General features: G+C 46.2%; 1 non-coding gene across 1 annotated transcript; it reads right to left on the reverse strand.

The window, feature by feature from the left end:
- Window positions 1–7,775: 7,775 nt before the first annotated feature.
- TRNAQ-CUG (transfer RNA glutamine (anticodon CUG)) lies at window positions 7,776–7,847 on the reverse strand. Its single transcript has one exon. It is a non-coding gene; the product is annotated as a tRNA-Gln (tRNA).
- Between the last annotated feature and the right edge of the window lie 13,219 nt (window positions 7,848–21,066).

Here is a 21,066-nt window from a genome sequence, read left to right on the forward strand (position 1 = left end):
CACACACATATTTGTCTTTAGTATGACAATACGTTAGTATATGCCACATTATAAGATTGTGTTAAGAAATGTTTAGATAAATGTTAAGGTGAATGGAAATATAATATGGTTTAAAGTTGTTGGTTTACAAACAACTGAACTTTAAAGACGGGGGAGTGTAATGGAGGTCCAAACCTATATATATATTGAATCAACCGCTGAATGAAGTGGAGACCCCCCCACTTAAATCCAAACAGAGAAATTCAAAGGGACTTATGTGGTGTACAATTATGCGAAAATTGTTTTTTATAATGTTGCAATATACTAGTATTCAAAGGGCATTGTGTTTATAATGTCGAAAATGGCATTACCATGAGGTAATAAGGTGGTAAAGCACAGAATGGACAATGCGATATTCTATACACGGACAGAAAATCATTCAGGCTAAAAATGCCTTTAATGAAAATGCATGTAACCAAAATGTGGCTTGAACAAGAAGAACTGAGGAGCTCAAAGTGTGTAATGATGAGATCATTTTAAAAGTTGAGACGTTCAGGGACATCATGCCTTCAGAAACTTGATTAAGGGGCAGAAACCAGACAGGCCTGGTCGAAACCCGTATCTGAAAAGTCCAGCTGCACCAATTATAAGTTGAACCGAGCACCGAAGCAGAGTTAGGAATGCGTGCTAGAGCGTATTTCATTTTTGAAGATTTTAGTCCAATTACAATTAATTGCCCAATGAGCTAATGTAACGATGTAGTTGCTTAAGAATGTGCAGGGAGAGGTGGGGGCATTTAGCTCCCTCCCATTTTGCTATAAATGAGCTCTGTGTAATTCTAGGAGAGGGTTCATTTGAGGCAGGGAACTTGTCCACAGCAGATAGGGCTGTGCTGTGTCAGCTATGATGAAATAAACCCTTATGAACTTAACAGTCTCTGTGCTGATCCATTTGAGTGGTCCTTATTGAGTTGTGTTGGAGTATGTGAATCCTGCACCCCAACCTCCTCAAGGTGCAGCTATCTTATTTTACAGGTACTAGAGGGTGTGCACTGACCTATGGGCCCGTCAGAAGACTGTGTGCCCTCATGTACAAAGCTGCAACAACCACCGGTTAATTAAGGGTGATGGTTCCACTGTGCAATTTACAGATATTAATCGACATAACATATTAGTTGTGTCTTGAAATAAACTAAATGTGTAAGTGTTCCTTTAAAGCACATCATTGTTAACATTTTGCTCTGATCTTATTAGTGGCAAGTGGAACATGTTAACCATCTATCTGCAGAAAAAGTGCAAGCATTCTTTCTTCTTACGGTAAATTGATGGACACATGGAGTCAACATCATTACTTAACTGATGAACTTGCCTATCAAACACTGCAGCAAGATTGTCTTATATAGGTTGTCTCTAATGACAGGAACTCCTCTTTGATATTGGCCTTTTCACTGACCTTGCCCCTGTGTTGGGGCTGCTGGCTGTCCAGTTGTTGGCAACCTGCCCCTGATGGTTATTAGAGTAGATCATTTGCAGCTATGTCATGCAGGATGAGTTGAGCAGTGTGCAGACATGGTCTGCACCAGTGCCCAGCATTGTCACAGTCCAACCCATTGTTATTCATGAAAATGGATAAATAGCTCTGCCAACCCGGGTCATCGGGTTCAGGAATCGCAAAAAGCAAGCCCATGCAGAACCCTGGCCAGTGCACACTGCAGGGCTCTTAAGGTTCAATGAGCAGGAGCTAAAACCAGCTCCTGGGTGTCTAGCATCACCCAGTAAGCAGGAGCTATGGCTAGGTAACCAAGTACACAGCACACCACAAATCTAACTTTCACATGAGATACACAAGAACTTGTTGGCTATTGTGTATGATCCGTTATGTTTAAATGTGTCCTTGTTCTCCTTTTATTAACATTTTCGAAGACTCAAAGTTAATGTCACATGTGCATGTTTGTAAGGCACCACTTGGACTGGGGAGCCAAAAGCAGTTCTTGGTGGCTGTTGGTTTCAAGGTAACCAGGCTCTCCTAAGGTAGAGGTAGAAGATAAATAGCGCACAGAACTTTCAAACCTTGCTCTGTTGTTATGTTACTATGACTGACTCACTGCCAGTTCAAATAATAAAGTTTCCATAACACCACATCATAATCAAGCTGGAATCATAAATAAGTGCAGGGGCTCAGAAATACATGCCAGGGCTCATCCCTGTCAAGCCCCCCTACACACTAAGCACTGCTGAAGGGTATTCGTTTGGCAGTTTCTGCATAATCAAGCAACCTCAGACCATGTACAAGCGTTTCTATAGTTGATGGTGCCATGCTGATCATACTACATCTTTGATGACCGCACCAGAGGTACCCCTTCAGGGGGGAATGAGGTGGAGGCATCCATAGTGAAGCAGGGTTATGGTATGCAGGATCAGGAGATGAGAATATTAGACATTTTTGTTTTGTAATTTCTGGAGTCGGCAGAGCCGTACCTAGGGTCTGCGGACCTCCAGCTTTTAGAAGACCCTAACTCCTTCCAATGTCCCAAATAAGTTTAGGTCCACACAAGGAGCAAAGGGTTACTGCTGTTTTATTATAGCAAACGAGCCGGGATAACACGCATGGAGCAAAATCCAGTCCAGGCACATCTCATCGATTTTGGGCTCACAGGCCTTTGTATGCAGTTGTGACGTCACACTCTGCATCACTTACCAAAAATCTGTCCCCGAACCTAATGCCACTCTGGGTTGGCTCCCAGAGTGGTAGGTCCAGTATGGGGACATATAGAGCGTAAGATTATTGGTGGCCACTGTGTCAGATGGTGTACTTGGATCATCCCCAAAAATTGCTACCTGAGAAATGTTACATTAGAAACCCTGATGATTGGCTGGAGATTCCGGCCGCCAGCCCCTATCCCCCAGTGTCCTCATTGGTCAGGCCGTGGGCCCCCAAGCCTGGGACTACCGTTGTTCCCAACCCGAGAGTCACCTGCTTCCATACAAAGTGTATCAACAGGGTGTGACTATGTGACAGTGTGTAACAATGGGGGTTTTACAAATGCCATGAGTGTGTTCCAGTCCCAGCGCATATTGTAGATGGGTTTTTGCAATTTTGTTGCAAGCTCAGTCCCAGGTGTGAGACGCCTGCAGCTTCCTAGCTTCCAGGCCTTGGCATCATGTCAGGTCGGCCGGATCACGTATGAGGAGACCGCTGGTGAGGCTGAATTACTTTGATTTGATTTGTATTTCAGCTTGGAGTACTCTCTCCTGTGGCTAGGCTCATCGTGGCACAGTGAGTGAGAAATGTCACTTGCCACATCGTGGCCTTGGCGGTGGCTGTCCCTATTTTGCTTGCTCAGCATCTTGTAGCTTCGGGATCTCTGCGAGATGATTCTCGTATGCTGGATTTGTCTGAGGCCCACTTCAGCTCTGGTTATTCATTTGACATATTTGTCCATAGGTTAGGGCTTTTCATGGTTGGTCAGGTCTCTTGAGTGCTCCTGTCCAGCCATAGGGTTAGTGGCATGCAACATCTGCAAGCATATACACAAGCTCTTCTGGCTTCTTGCGTTTCTGCTGTGCGGTAGCGAACCTACATGGCAAAATAACAAATGTGCAGAGAGTATGTACATGTCACTGTCCTCTAGCTCATAGAACTGTACTTGTATGTTCTTCGTTTGAATTTTTCGTGTGTGTGTCCGACTGTGCAGGTTGAACCTTTTCCTCCCGTCTAATGCTGCTATGTTGTCATGGAGTCTCTAATGACCTGCAGCATGGCTGTGTGGGAACGTTAATCGATTTGATCCATACAATCATCTGAAGCTCGGTCTTGGTTGTCGTTGCTTGGGCTGGATAGAGTTCGTACCAGATCGGGGTTGTATGGTTGAGTGGCTGGGTACCGTTCGTGATGTGTGCTTATGCTGGGAGCGGTGGGACCAGGGACAATCTTGTGTGGTTGATGATTATTTTGCCGGGGGTGCTTCTTCCGGTTGGGGGTCCCATTGAGATGGAAGGGACTCTCATATTTTCCCTCTTCACGCCAGATGTATTAAATCGGGGCAGCAACAAGGCTACCACATCCCAAGCAATAATACTGCTCTGAATGGCATGGTGACCGAATAACAGAAGCCACCGTGGTCAGAAGAAACCCCTACATTTTTCCACAGACGAACACATACCCAGATTAGGACAGCCCACAGAGAGCCTTAGCGTGTCCAGTTTTATCTGTCACTGCTGACGACTCAGAGGAGGAACCTTGGTAGGTATGGAGAAGGGGAACAAACAATTTATTTTCATGGTAGATTCAGGTGCAACTAAATAACGTGTTAGTGAGGGAGGATATCAGGTGAGGTAATGGAAATGCAGGGCTTCTCTGGGGCAGTTCAAGCTGTTACCGATCAGAATAGGGAACAGAGAGGTGTGGGCCCCCTTGTTATATTCCACCACAACGCCAATCAATTTGTTGGGAAGGGATATCTTGAGTAAGCTCAACAAAACTATCTTGTTCACAGAAAGAGGGGTGGTGTGTTTCACACCTGGTATGTGTGCTGTGAGGCTAAGGTTGGCATTACATGCATTAGGCGTTGAATCTGTGGCAAGAGGAATACCAGTCGCCCCCGATTTATGTTTATATCGTATCACCATATTAATCAGTGCAGTGCCACAGGTGGCAAACAAGTACCGGCAATTACCATCTGAATTCTTGTTGAGGCCCGCCGAGCCTCAATAGATAGTTGCAAGGTCCATCATTGAACTGGATATAGAAGGAGTTGCAGTGGCAGAAGACTAGATTGTTTTGATAGCAGTTGTTTTACAGAAAGTGGAATGGTGTACAGTTTTGTGCATTGACCCCACAATACCAATGAAAAATGTCTCGGATTAGGAGATCTTCGCGAATAAAGAAACTGAGGGAGACATTATACCAGAAGTGGGTGTCTCTTGTTAGATAATGATGCAGTACAGACATGTAGCTTGTCTTATGTTGCTAGTAGGGACTGCCCCTTCATTTGCCTCTGCAGATTTGGCTCAAGTGCCCGACAAGTTGTGGATGAGTAATCCACACAATGTGGGTCCTGCTAGTTGGAGGATGATTTAAGATCTACACACTCTTAATGACATTATACACGCATAGTTCCCAGTGATCCCGAACCCCACTATGATATTGTGCAATATACCTGTTGATGCCACCCATTGTACTGTAGTGGATTTGAAAAATGCCTTTTTGTCAGTGCCCTTGCATCCTGACCCGTAATATCTTACTGTGTTTATGTTTGCTCAGAGCCGATGCCAACACATTAGGCTTCCTCAAAGGTACTGTGAGTCCCCTAGTATATTCAGCACGGTGTTACATGAAGATTTAGGTAACATTGTTGTTCCTAGTACAATAATCCAATATGTAGATGATTTGTTGGTCTATAGCAGCAGGGAACACAATGCAGGGAGGACTCCACAGCATTGTTTCAATTGTTGGATGCCAAAGGGTTCAAGGTGGACCGGGCAGAATTACAATATTGTCAACAGGTGTTGTATCTGTCGCATTTGATTTCAGTAAATGGTAAAAGAGTAACGCCAGAATGTGCAGCAGGAATGCGGTTCACACCCCGGCCAGTGACAGTAAAGGACGTGCAGATGTTTCTTGGCTTGTGTAACTACTGCAGAGCATGGATTTTCTATTACACGTCATACACTAAACCATTGCTTTGGGCCCTCAAAGATGCTCAACGGACAAAAAACATTATTATTTGGACTGATGAAATTACTGCTAAATTTCAAGAGTTTAAGTATGTTATTTCTACCACCCCAGTATTGGCTACTCCTGACTATATACAAGAGTTTTATTTCACATTCTGATGGCCAGACAATGACTGCCTTGTTGACACAATGCAGCACAATGGGGCATACAAGTTAGGCTTATTACAGTGGTATGTTGGATTCTGTCATGCAGGGAAAGTTTTTGTGCAAACAAGCGCTGGCTGCTACTGCCTTCGCTATAGAGAAGTCTGCGACTATTGTTATGGGATGCTCATTAACATTGTACGTGGAGCATGCTGTATTTGCGGTACTAGATAGGCACAAATCCACTTTGACCACCTAGCGGGCTTCTGCCTATGAATTGTTCCCTTTCAAGCCCATCCATCCAGATTGCTTGTTGCAAGACAGTGATCCCTGTACCTTTTTGACTGAACCCATTACTGATGATGACCAAGAGCATGACTGTGTATGAAGGTCCTGAGGATGGTGTTCCTAAGCAACGCAATTATGCTTTGTATGAAGGAGAAGTATATTTTGTTGATGGGTCATCAATTATTGACCAGAAGACCGGTCATAGACATACTGAGGGAGCAGTGATGCGTTCCGTTAGTGGAGAATTTGAGGTTGTCCTGCAGCAGAGGCTGCCAGAAAATTATTCAGCACAAGCAGCTGAGTTAATGGCCCTCATTCAAGTGCTTGAAGAAGAAAAGGGGTGCCAAGTAACAATATATTCAGACTCAGTGTACGTCACGATAACTGTCCATTCAGGATTGTTGAGATGGATGAGAAGAAGCTTTTGCAGAGCAGATGGGCCCCCGTACAGCATGAAGTTTTGTTAGACAGACAGATTGCTGTGCTTGCACAAACAATGCTCGCTGTAATAGTGAAGTGCGCCGCCCACACAAGTAGTGTGGACTTCAGACACCGCAGCGAAGCAGGACGCGTAGTTGCCTGTACGAAACATTTCGAGCATCCAGTGTTTGTAAATATGCTTTGGAGAAAGGGGGGTTAAGAGCAGCAGGAATATTTGACAACCGCGCTTTTGCTTGCTTCTTTGTGGTGGGTGCATGCTAGCAGCCTGTTGTACGAATCCAATGGAGCACTGCTCAGTGCCCCAGGCAAGGAGTTTGCAGAAATGTTGGGGATTCTTATGAAAGTGGCGCTGCACATAAAGTCCAAGTATTGCACTTTAATTGTATTGATGGTCAATTTGTTGTGTCTCTGTTAACAAAATGTGAGGAGAAATTGTTGGTTCCATGTGTGCCATTGGTTTTTAATGTTACTAAAAGTGCTGACATGTGTTTCGATCACATGGGGGTCTTTGTCAAGGCGGGTGGGTCTGTCTCAAGTACGATGATATGGAAAGGCAGAACGTCTGCTCACTGGTTGGTAATTGCAATTACCTACCCGTGAGCAGACATTCGACCGAGTCACCAGATGCTCTACGAACCACTATTCAGTGCCCAGTATTATGCCATGTAATCCGGCCATAGGTATTCCGTAATATGTTTTGGGCGGAAACCCGACTGTCTGGCTCCCAGAAGTGAGTGGGGTTGGAGGAAAAGTTGGACTTGTGAGTAGGCAATGCGATCTATGAAGTTAAGCAGGAAGGACACGGTTGTGATGGGCCAATAGTTGGTGGGTACAGATGAGTACAAAGATGTTTTTTTTAAAGAGCGGTGTTACCCAGATTGCCTTAATGTTGACAGGTATCACACAAGTCTTAAGGGAGGCATTGACGAAGTCAGTGATGATCGGGGTAACAGTGGGAGCACAAAGTTTAATGATAAAGGCCGGGCAGGAGTCAGATGGAGGGTTTTAGAGACGGGATAGTGTGGTGTGGATATTATAAAGCAGGTTCTCTGCTCGGACAGAACGTCAATGTGCACTTTTCCCATACAGATGAAAGGCCTTTTTGAGAAGGGCGAGCCTAGCAACTCATTTTATATGGTTGGCAAGGATGCCTCTGGCTTGATGCTAAAACGGGAGGTTACGTTCCTGGGCTTAGGATTCAGTTTGAAATAATTTCATATTAAATATAGTGATGTATAAAAAAAGCACAGGTCCCACCGAGATTTGAACTCGGATCGCTGGATTCAGAGTCCAGAGTGCTAACCATTACACCATGGAACCCTATATACACAAACTTTATTCCGTATGAGAATTCTGGATATGTGATGTAGGCAATTAGAAACTTACATAAAGGGTACTTCGGTGTCATTGTAGCTGAATGAAGCAATAATGTCTAATGTCGAAGCTAATAAAGACAATCAGGCTGTCCAAATGGCTCATAAATAAATTCGGAAGATGCTGAATTACCCCTCATATGATGGGCGACTTATTTTTAACGAGGCACGTGGGAATGCGTCTGGACAGCGATCTCATTATCTTCTTAACAAGATTACACATGGCTGAAAGGCTGTGAAGCAGTGCAAAGTGCTCCTCGATAATCAGAAAAAGATTATATTACAGCTCACTGCCCTGTGCTTCCCGTTATTGCTGATTCTTACTGCCTCTTCGTGCAATCATCTACCTTTCGTCGCCCGTGTACAAACACTGTTCAAATGTAAATGTGTGTGTTTCAAGGAATGGCAGTGTTCTGTAATATTTGGTATCCCATACCCATCCGGTGTTGTATGCTATCCTGCCTCCCATGATAGCTTGTGGGAGGCAGTGTGTTCGGTGATCTTCGCCCACTTGATGGCTAGAGCCATACATACAGCCCAAAATGAAAATCTAGCTACCAGGTGGGCGTGAGCTACCAGTTGGGCGTTGCTGTGGGCGTTGTTTCAGGGCCTTCACTCTGTCATTGGAAGCCATACAGCCGGAAATAAAAATATGACGTGCCAGCCCGCCCTCCAACAGCTCTGTTCCTGGGATTGGCCAGTGATCTGTAGCTCCACCCCTGTTGTAGAGTGCCCGTGTCCAGTTCTCATATGTTCTTCTTTTGTAGGCCGTGGAGAGAGAAAGGGGAGACTGGGAAAGAGGGGGTTTGAAGAAATGAAGTTGCATGAAGTAAAACCAAGTTCTACATTGCAGGGCTGTGGTGGGAATATAGGAGCCCGAGGCACACACGGAACTGAGCAGAAACAAAGGAGGGATCCTTCTACACCAACACATAATGAAAGCACAGTATTTGAAAGGCTACCAAGGATTACAAAAGCCGGTACAGTGGTTTAATTGCTGGGTTCAAATAATAATAAAAATCACATAAATGAAAAACATTTTGACTTTTCTGTTTCATGACACCAACGTAACATTGTTTACTCCCCCATGTATGTAGACACATCAACACAGAAGAATGCCATATTAAGAGAGGGCTAATCACCATATTGCTGAAATGAAGCACCTGAATGTTTTATGGAAATGCTTAACTCAAGGTGGTCTGTTTAGGGGGCTTCGTGCATGGACAACATTGTGTGATGAATGTCAACTTAACTATTTCATAACTTGTGTGTTTTATCACTGTTCTATAGCCAAAACATTAATGTAAAGAAATATTATACCAAGCAAAAGGAGTGTTTAGCGAACAATGGTTTCACACCTCTCTGCATCAGGCGTGCCTGTAAATAAGTGAACACAAGGTAGGCTGCAGTCTTGTGGCAGGATGGATGCCATACTCCCACTTGTCATGAATCCTCCTTGCATGTTAATTCCACTCTATTTATCACGGAGAATGGTCATCATGGTTTCCACAGTTGTGTTGCCTGTTTGAAAACCATTATAGCGCACCTCAGCAGGGCAGTTTCTAATCCATTTGGTGCCCAGAGCGAAACACTAGGAATACACCCCCCCACATCCCAACCCGCGCGCCAACCCCACCGCACCCCGCGCGCCAACCCCACTGCACCCCGCATGCCAACCCCACCGCACCCCACGCGCCAACCCCACCGCACACCACGCGCCTACCCCACTGCATCGCACCCCAAGCCACTCCCAAACTACACCATTAAGGGACTCCTACCCAAAGTCAAACAGTCCGTTACACAAGGAATGAATTGCCATTTGCAACATTGGGCCACTTTTTCATTGGTGCCCAAGACAATTGTATGCCCTAGTCCCACTTAGGCTGCAGATAATGAGGACTGGGCACACCAAGAGACCATGAATATGGCAATAGGATGCAGTATATGCAACCAACAAAGAACACAAGATGCTGAAGGGGGTTTGTAGGCAACCTAAGCCAAAAGAGAAATCACAAGGAGACACCCGAACACAATAAACAATCACTTTAAAAATCTTTGAATGGGAATCAAGTGTATGCTTTGATACAGTAAAGTCTGACTGTTGACTTGTTATAAAGGAGACATGGAACCGGATTATTTATGTATTCATGCAATGTTTGTCGGGTACCTATTTATTTATTTATGCAATGTTTGTCGGATACAGGTATCCGACAAACATTGCATAAATAATTAATCTGTGTCCATGTACCCGACAAGCATTGCATAAATAAATAAATGAACCGGGTCATGGCTTAAAGAATATTTACTCAGCAACACTGATCAAAACTATTATCAGCATAATGAAGTAACTCATCACCAGTGCCATGGAAGTGGTTTAAAGTGGAATTGATATAAAGTTTGGAAAAGAAGCAGCATGAAAGAAATAGCGCCGCTTTAAACTACGATTTTTGGAGAGGCAAAGCTGCCTACAGTGCACGCCTACGCCCCACACCACCTCCCCTCCCATCACAATGTCAGCACGAAACCATTCAGTGACTAATGGTCCACCATTAGCAGTATTCCTGCCTGCATTGTGATGGGAGGGGCTGGTTTTAGCTGCAGGGAGACCTGAAGTGTTTTAATTGTTGTGCTTATGCCCCCACCCCAAGTGGCACAAAAGTGGTCAGAGGAAGCCTCTGACTTCTGTAATGTCACGTAGTACTTGAGTACTACGTGACATTACAGTCGGAAGGGGCAGCGGCAGCACCTGACCCACAGAACTTTCCCCAAGGCAATGCGCCGCCCCACAAACTGGGGAATTTCATCCCCTCCTGAGGCTCCAGGGTAGAGGGGTAATTGCAAACCCCCTGGTGATTGCGCCCCAGGCAGCTGCCCACCTCGCCCGGGCTAAGAAACGGCCCTGCACCTCAGGGTTAACAATTTCTCCTAGTGCATGGATTAGCATTCTTTTTTATTTATTTTTCCATTTGTGCTTTGGTTTCCAGCAAACCTTGCACACGAACATCAATACTTAAAAGTCTCCTATGCACAATTAGACAAACAATACAGGCCATAAATATAAACCATCTCCCCAGATAATACAAAATCATATACAAATATAAACTAGCCAAGTCACACAAAATTCTTGTTGCAGCTCAATTAAGCCTACACATTTCACAATATTAGAAAAATGAAGTATCTGTTAAGTATAAAAGCAAAATTCTATAACTTTTTTCCCAAACCTTTTATTTAAACAAGGATGCGAGACATACATAGACAGTAAAATATGGCTAATGTGAGACAGTACAGCAACCCAAAAAGTGTGGATCACCTGACAGGACCACCACATATGAAAGTAGCTCCCGAGTCCGCACCCCCTCCAGCAAGCCGAATTCAAAGCAGCATTCATTTTATGTAAAGTTAGCAGAGGCCAGTACCATCTGTAGCAAAGTTTATGCATACTTTCTCTATTGGTTACACATCCAGAGGAGGCGTGGTTTCTAGCCCAGATCTCTTCCCATAAATCCTCGACAGGAGGTCCCACATCCGCTTTCCAAATGGCAATGTAGGAGGATCTGACGGTTAGTAAGTTGCCTCCCAAAAGTTTATAAAAGCACGAGATTCCTCCCCCATCTACGCCATACTGTTGGGTACATTCCAATACTCTCACCTTCACGGGTCACCTGGCTCCTCACAGTTGTGAAATCCAGTGCCGAATATGACCATATCTAAATCGTTCGCCTTCGGTTAGAGAGAATTGAGCCTTACATTAAGACACGAGAGAGGAGAGCCCTCCTGGTACAGCTGATGCAAGCTATGCAGACCCCCATTATGCCAATTTGAAAAACTATTCCTAAAGAATCCTGGGGATAATTCTGCATTACCAAAGACTGGAGAGCACAGTCTGAAACCCGATTCACCCCCTTCTTCATAAAAGCCACGTGCCAGTAATACAGCAAGATCTTTGTCGAGCTCAAGTGTGTGTCAGATTGGGGAGTTTAGTATTGTCGATAAAGGGTAAGAAAGATAACCGGCAGGAGGAGTTGGCTTGCTCAAGAGCTACCCATCTGTGAGGGGACCTCCAAGCCAAAATGAGCGTAACCCGAGCAGCCACATAATACCTGAGAAGGTCCAAAGCAGCCATTGCTCCCCTCCGGGCATCGCTCAAAACCTCAGCTTTTGGAACCCTAGGCTTTTTGCCCACCCAGATAAATTGTAGTACACTACGCTGCAGCATACGTACTTCAAGGTTGGGTATCTTAACTAGCAAGGCTTGACAAAGATACAAGAATCTGGGTAAAAGATTCATTTTTACTGCAGCAATTCGTCCCATCAGTGATATTTCCTGCTTACTCCAACGTTTAAGATCTTTGGCAAGATCCTTAAGCAACCCTGGGAAGTTGACCCAATATACATCCTGCGGGGAAACAGGAATCTTTACCCCCAGGTACTCAATAGTGTCAGATGCCCACGGAATTCGACAGGTGGATCTTGCAGCGGCAATGACTTGCTTGGGCAATTGCACACTTATGGCAAGGATTTCTAGTAATTGACAGAGAAGCCAGTTCAAGTCATCTTAATTCAGACATGACAGCCTCAAGGGAGGTTGGTATATTAGTTAACATGAGCAGGACATCATCGGCATAAAGAGGCTGTGTTGCACCCAAGCTACCTCAGTGCCTGTGATCTCTGAGTTGTCTCTGATCCTTTGCGCAAATGGCTCCATTACAAGAGCAAACATCAAAGGAGACAGTGGACAACCCTGCTTAGTTCCATGAGCGATAAGGACAAGGACAATTAACCCTTATTCGAGTAAAAGGTCAATGGTAGATAGGCAACGGGCCAAATCCAAAAGCAAGCAGAACCTCACAAAGGTAGGGCTCTGTCGAATGCTTTAGTAGCCTCCAGTGTGAGTACTCCCTTGGCAAGACTATCCCCTCCTGGCTAGGTCAAGGATATCCAAGACTCATCTGATGTTGTCTTGTGTGCTACGCTCTGGAATAAACCCAGCCTGATCCGTATTTATCAGTTGGGGTAGAACCGTCCCCAACCTCGAGGCCAACACCTTAGAGTACAACTTGGCATCCAGGTTCAATGAAATTGGCCTGTACGTGTGACAGTCCAGGGTGGGATTCCCCAGCTTAAGTATTAAAATTGTAGTTGACTCCATCGAAGGAGGAACCCTGCCTAAATTCCGGGAACAAGTTGAATAAGTTAGTCAAAGGTTTGAGTAGTTGTGGTTGAAAAATCGTATAAACAATGCTGAGAAACCATCCGGACTAGGGGTCCTGTGTTTAAGAGAAACTATTGCTATTGCCACCTCTTCCATGGTTACAGGAGTGTCTAAGGTCTCCTGACCAGTAGACGAGAGCCTGATTTGGTAGTCGGGCGTAAGTCGCAGAGATGGGGGGGGGGGGCCTGCTGCAGATTCTGTGGGAAAATATCATTCAGAAACCTTCCTTTTCGCCGATTCCCTGTACTAAATATTTATGTCTGAGTCTACCAGCACTGCTATAGTATTTCTTGTATGTATGGCCTTCAATTTATGAACCAGAAATGTATTCACCATATTACCCATGGCATAATAAGATTGCTTAGCACGAATAATCGATTTGGCCGTATGTCCTGCTAAGTGTTCTTCTAGTATATTTCGCGCTACCCGTAGGCCCTTCCTGGCCATGACAGAATTGAAATGCTTATGAAGCATTTCTGAAGCACGCATCTCCCCCTAAAGTGCCTTCCTTAGGGTTCTATTCCTATAAGTGCAAGCAGTCATGTGTGCAATCAGTTCTCATCTAATCACTGCTTACCTGCAACTCTAATCACTGCCTTCATAGGGTCGCATAACGCGGCAGTCGGAATGGTATCAGTGCTATTTCCCCTAAAGAAATCAGTTATTGCCTTAGTTATGGAGTCCTTTCAACACCAAATCTGAGAGGGCCGGGTCGTGCAGCTTCCATGGGGGCCTGCTAACGGGGGACAACCTATCAACTGAAAGTGTACACTCAAATGCTGCATGATCTAAGAGTACATGGGTAGCAATGAGTACCTCTGATACAAACGGAATCAGAAGGAACAAGTTACTTACCTGTAACTATTGTTCTCCAGAATGGGTCTGGCATGGATTCACATGCTCATGAATATTCCCTGTCGTCAGGCCGGGAATCAAAAAGGAAAAACAGGTTCACTTTCACTTACAAACTGTATTTCTCCAATAAACCAATCACTCAGCTCTGGGTCATACTGCCCCCAGCCAATGACTGCCCTTCTCCCTAAACCCCTCCTCTGGCAGCCATCTTCAGATTTAGTAGCCCATAAAGTGGCAGTATGACCAAGAAGAGCCGCAGAGGGGCAGGAGGAAGGATTTGCATGTGAATCCATGCCAGACCCATGCTGGAGAACAATAGTTGCAGGTAAGCAATTTGTTCCTTCCTCAGTATGGGGTCTGGCATGGATTCACATGCTCATGAATAAAGAATACACAGCAGTACAACATTACACAACCACAGGAGGTGGCAAGGCTCAACAGAAGCAAATACTCTTCCCTCCGGAACAGGCTCACCTTCAAGCGAACAGGTTGCGTAGCACTGCTTGGCCAACCCTGGACTCCTCTCTGGAATCCCTGTGGACGCAGTAGAATCTTGTGATGGTGTGCATGGACCTTCACGTAGCAGCCCTGCAGATGTCCAGCAGGGGCACACCAGACAGGAACGCTGTCATTGCAGCGATCGCTCTGGTAGAATGGGCTCTCGGACGTCCGGGCAGCGGTTGGTTTGACAGCCAGTGACAGTGTGTGATGCAGCCGGAGAGACACCTGGAGACGGAAGCCTTGGACAAGGCCTTCCCATGGTTCACAGGACCAAAGTTCATGAATGGTTGAGATGTCTTCCGGAAACACTTTGTGCGTGCCACATAGAACTTCAGCGCACTAGCCACATCCAGCCAGTGCAAAGTCCTTTTAGCCGGCGACAAAGGTTTTGGAAAAAACACAGGCCACACCAAAGGCTTGTTGAGGTGGAATTCCGAAAGAACCTTTGGCATGAAGGAGGGGTGTGTCCGCAGCACCACCGTTGTGTTGTGAAAAGTCAGCTAAGGCTGTTCCCAGGAAAGGACCTGGATCTCACCTACCCTCCTGGCAGAGGTCATGGCCACGAGAAAAGCTGTCTTCCACGAAAGGAACTTGAGAGGGGCCTGATGCATATGCTTGAAGGGAGCCCCCATGAGCCTCGTCAACACCACGTTGAGTTCACACGCCGGGGTAGAGGCCTTCACCGGCGGTAATGATCGAAACAGTCATTTGAGGAACTCCTTGACTAGACGGTGGGACCAAAGAGAAGACCGTCCTGTAGACCTGGTGTAGTGGGAGATAGCCGCCAGAAGCACCTTGATAGAGGTGTGCGTCTGCCCTGCCTTGACCAAGTATAAGTACGGAAGAATCTGTGGAGCTGAGCTATTCAGATGGTTGATCTTCTGCGTCCGGCACCACGTTGCAAAATGTTTGCACTTGTGCCCGTAGCAACGAAGAGTCGACGACGCTCTGGCCATGGTAAGGACCTCCCTGCAGTCCGCCGGCAGCTCATACACTCCAAACCCTAAGGCTGCAGGAGCCAAGCCTTCAGGTTCAGCGATCCTGTGTCATGATGTAGGATTGCGCTTCCTTCTCTGGCGAGCAGATCCAAACCACCGGCAGCTTGACCGGGGGTAACACTGACAGGCTGAGAAGATCTGGGTACCAAATCTGACTCGGCCACGCCGGGGCGATGAGAATCATCTTGCATCGCCACCGTTTCAGTTGATTGATGATTCGCAGTAGGAGAGGCAACGGGGAAGGGGAATGCCGGCAGAACAGGCCTTCCCACAGAAAGCAAAATGCATCCCCCATGCTCCTCGGCTGGTGGAACCTTCTGGTGAATCTCTGGCATTTGGACCTTCTGGCGAATCTCTGGCATTTGGAATTCATCGCTGTCGCAAACAGATCGATCTGGGGTCTGCCTTATTTGAGGAAGAGGCTGTTCACTTGATCATGTCGAAGTTCCCACTCGTGGCAAGAGTGGAGCTCCCTGCTGAGGGAGTCGGTGATGGTGTTCTTGACTCCAGCCAGGTGAAAAGGAATGAGGAACATCTCTTGGCTGACGGCCCAGTGCCACAAGTCCTGTGCCTCTCTGGAGAGCACCGGGTATCTGGTACCTCCTTGCTTCCTGATGTAGAACATTGTGGTGGTATTGTGCGTGAAGACCCTCACCACCTTGCCCTTGAGTGACAGAAGGAACGACTTGAGGACCCAGAACACTGCCCGCAGCTCCAGGACATTGATGTGGAGATCCCTCTCCTATGGTAGCCACAGGCCTCTGGCGTGGAGACGTCCGGTGTGGGCTCCCCAGCCCTCCAGGGACGCGTCTGTGGTGACTGTCTCTTGGTATGGGGGGGGCTCTGGAAATCCGTGCCCCCAGCAATGCTGGAGCGCACGCCACACCACCTTATCGCTCGACGGAACTCCTCGTCGAGAACAATCTTGTCTGCAAAGCTTCCAGACACCTGGATCCACCAAGCGTCCAGGAATTCCTGAAGGGGTCCTATCCGCAACCTGCAGAGTCGGATCAGGTTAACGGCGCTGGTAGAGCTGCCGGCGCTGTTAACCCTCTACCGCCTCATTGCGAGGTCTGCTTGCGAGTCCCGCTAAGGACGTCTGGTAAAACCAGGCGTCCTTAGCGGGACACAGTAGCAGACCAGGATGCTTACAACAGGCCCGTCATTAACGGGCCCGTGGTTAGCATACTCCTCATTCCCATTGAGCCCTATGGGGGCTCAAATGGGGATGGGGATTTACCGGGTCCGGGTTCCTGGAATGGGGGAATACCGGGCCCTCCAAGGTCGGAATGGCCCGGTATTTTCCCATTCCAGGAACCCGGACCCGGTACCCGGTATGGCGGTAGCAATGCCGCTAAAAGCGGCATGGCTACCTCCATACTCATAATGAGGCCCATGTCTTAATCCACTTAATCATATGAGATTGAAATACACCAGCTAAGGTCTAGGAGAGTTCTAACAAAACAGATAGGTCTTCACGGCCTTCCGGAATGCCGGAAAGGTTTTAATCTCACAGATTTCTCTGGGTGGTTTATTCCATGCTCTTGGACCATAGACGCCGAATCTGCGGTCCCCTTTGCTCATATACCTGGTGTGGTGTATATGATGCAGATTTTGATCTGCTGAGCGCAATTGTCGGGTAGGAACATGTCTCCTGATTTTATCTGATAGATATCTTGTTCCTGTCTTGTTAACACACCTATAAACCAAGCAGAGTACCTTAAACTCAATTATCTCCTTTACTGCCAGCCAATGTAGGGCTCTTCTTAAGTTAGAGGTTGGAGCTGATTTTTTACCTATACGCCAGCCTAACCGCTGCATTTTGGGTCACCTGCAGTCTTCGCAAAAGATAGGCTGGTATACCCAACAGCAATACATTTCCATAGTCTAACCTCGAGTTGACCAGAGTGCCAATGACTACTGCTCTGTCCTCATTCGCAATGAATGGTAGGATATGTTTCAATAGGCGTAGTGAGTGGAATCATGCTTGCACCTTCGCACTAACCTGAGCTCCACTTCCCATGTTATCCTCCCAGACACAGCCTACATTTTTTATTTTCTTGGAGAAATTCAGCTGTGTCCCCAGGAAACATAGGGGGTGTAAATGCTCCCTCTGCAGATTGTGCTTTGAAGCGAATAGAGTCACTTCTGTTTTGCTGGCATTCAGCGGTAGCTGGATCGCACACATCCAAGCCTGTATTTCTTGTAGGCACCGGTCAACTATTTCGTAGGTCTCCTCTAGATTCTGTATCCTCAAGAACACCTGCGTATGAGTGAAACTGTATGCCGTGCGTCCTCAGAATGTCCATGAGTAGTTTAACATATACATTAAAAAGCAGTGGGGAGAGGGATGTCATGAACCATCGGACACGCCCCTTCTGGACCTCCTGGTCCTTGATGCGTCGGGGCTTACACTCTGTACTACTTCCAACATGGCCGTACACACAGAACGCTGCCTACCAGTCTTTACGTCCGAGCGAGCACATTGTATAAAATGGCCACACCCTGCAGCCCCGTGCGTCTCAACGCTACTGTTGCTGTGGCTAGACGTGTGCTCCGAAGTTCGCCTTGCGGAACTCTGTAGTTTCCTGATTCCTGGACCCTCTGCTTTCCCTTCTATCCTCCCTCCTCCTATTTAGCCTTCTTCCCGGATTCCGTGCACCCGCCTCCGAGTGCACTTCTCCTTTCCTGGTCTTCCTGGAGTTTCCTCATTTTTTCCCGGACGTTAAAGCTGAACGAACACTGGAAGCCGAAGACGGCAGAGCGGGCTTGTACAAGACCTGATCCGTACGGAAGAAAACTCCTCTGGATTCCATCAAACAGCGAAAGCAGGTGAGAAAGGGGGAAACCTGTGACAAGGGACGATCCCTGTGGGACTCCACAGCTTTGTAATTCTGAATCTGACAAGAAATCTCCAAATCCTACTCTTTGTTCTCTTCTAGAGAGAAAAGATTCAAACCATTGAAGAGCTTGTTTCCCTACTCCACCCACTTCTCTCAGACGATTCAGCAGGGTCCCATGGACAACTGTATCAAAGACGGCGGACAGGTCCAACATGACCAACAGGGACACGCCCACCTGATCCGCCATCTCCAGTAGATCATCCCAGACCGCCAGCAACGCCGTCTCTGTCCCAAAACCTGGTCGGAAGCCGGATTGCAGTGGATCCAGCAGATTCTCCTGATCCAGATGTTCCTGCAGCTGAGCTGTCACAATGTTTTCCATAATTTTCGATGGCCATGACAATCCTTCCATTGGCCTGTAATTCTGGAAATTCTTATGGTCTAAATTAGTTTTTTTTAGCAGTGGCGTGACCACAGATTTCTTCAGAATCATCGGTAGTACCCCTGATGTAAGAGATTTGTTAACAAATTTTGTGATAAATGGGGTAATATCTGGAGCTATTAGTTTAGCTACTGAAGATGGAATAACGAAGAGTACATCATTAGTAGCCTTCAACGCAGAGATCAAGGTGCAGACCCTTTCCTCAGATACTTTCGTAAACATAAATAGCTTCTGATCCGCCCCAGTGTCTTCCTCATGAGATATGCATTCTGGGCTAATCTCCTCTGTTACTTCCAGATCCTCTTGGGGATGTAATGGTTCAATTTCCATAATCTTTCCTTGTATTAGCTCTATTTTATTTATAAAGTAATTAATAAAAGCATCCGCCTGTGCGTGTGATGATTCAGGTGCTGCTGACGCACACCCAGGATTTGCTCACTGGGAAATAGCAGCGTACAATTCCCGTGGCCTGTTCATGACTTTGTCAATTTTCCCCGTTATAAATTTAGCTTTGGCTTCAAAAATGGCTTTTCCATATTCTCTTTGGGTGCTCTTGACCTGTTCTAAAATGCTCTCTGTACGATGTCTTCTCCATTTTTTTCTCTAAAGATCTCACCTGTACCCTTTTCTTGGCCAAATCTGGCGAAAACCAGGGGTTACATGGCTTTGTTTTGTTGTAGAGGGGCCTGTACATTACATAGCATAGCCATGATTTACATGCCTTTATTGAAGAACTCCTCACATGGAAGAGCCTCATCAATCTGTGCCAAAGAATGTTTCAGAGTTTCCCCTGAGATTTTCAATAAATCTTTCGGCTTGCGGAACTGCCCCATCCAATTTTCCGTGTGCACTTCCAGAGTTTTCTTATGCATTCTCAGTTCAAATACTATGGCATAGTAGTCCGTCCATGATATTGCGATTGTCTCAACATAACAAATTATCTTCCCTCGATATAGCAGGACATCACGACAATGGTCCTGGCAATGTGAGGGGGATGATGCTAGAAGTTCCAAAACATGGGCTTCCAGGGTCTCCTTTAATTCTCTCCCATCCCCAGATGTCACCTGTTCAGCCCATATATTGAAGTCCCCCAAACATAACAGCTCGTCATGCTTATTCCCCTTATTTATTTGTTGTTCAACTATTCTGCGCTCATGCAATTAGCAAAACACCCTGAAAGCGCACAGGGGGCAGACAGGGTGGGTAAAGGGGAAGGTAGACCATGAATTAGAGCAAGGATCAATAATTGCTACAATAGTACAACAAGTAATGATAAAAAAGGTAAGGGAGACAAACCCACTGTTGCTAGTGAGTGCATTGAACGTGCAAGTGTAGAGGGGGAAATCAAGGTGCAACACAGTGATAGCATGCGTGAGTGCAAGGGTTTAACAGGTGTGTCTCAATTGAAGAAAATGATCCAGTGCATGCGTGACAACATCCATTCTGTACACCAATATGAAAATCACTACATGTACCAGAATGCACCCAACCAAAGTGGCAAAAAGAATCTCAAACGCAGTCAAGAAAACCCACACCACCTGATGCAAAGACAGAATACATATGCTCCCACCCACATACCACCATTGGCCTGCACGCCAATTACCCAGGTCCCCTGCCTGTTAGAAGTGCACAATCACATATGCTTCGGATTGGAATTTTAAATGATTCGCAGTACATATCTATGATTTAGTGTCACGTACATAATAGTATTATTGCATTGTAACACAATAATAACACATACATCAGTTCCATTTGTGTGAGTTGTACTGAAAGGGTCAGAGGTCATGTTGGCTGCTGCAAAATGGGCCAATTCATGGTCTCCTGTCACGTGAGCCTAGGATGGAAATAGAGTTCTGCTTGGAGTCCTAGAACAACGATAGTGAGAGCCTGCACTCCCATATATTCCCACAGACAAGGATACTTTGCAAGGCCAATTTCTAAAACAATCTTCATGGCAGAAGCCATGGTTGATGAGAGATGCTGGGCTAATTAGGTGGGGAGGTAATGTCCAGTCCACCTCCTGGCACCTGGGTTTGAGTTTACGTGCTGCTGAGTGAACCGAATGTTCCAGACATGGTACAAGCGTGCCAACCAATTGTAGAGGGCCATATAGTGAAGGGCCTTATAGTTTGAAGACCATTGATAAACTGTGTACTTTACAAGTTTTAAGAGGTAGGCATAAATTGTCCAACTGACAGTGGGCAGCAAATCCCAATCCTAGTCCCTATGCAATGTATACTTAGTTGTTCCCCTTAAGCCTATCACAGCCTTTGATAGGTTTCCTATTATTTGCCATGCAGTATGACATCACGTCT

Source organism: Ambystoma mexicanum (genome assembly GCF_040938575.1).
Source record: "Ambystoma mexicanum isolate Mex_15411 chromosome 12 unlocalized genomic scaffold, UKY_AmexF1_1 Mex_chr12_unloc.2, whole genome shotgun sequence".
Classification (NCBI taxonomy): Eukaryota; Metazoa; Chordata; class Amphibia; order Caudata; family Ambystomatidae; genus Ambystoma; species Ambystoma mexicanum.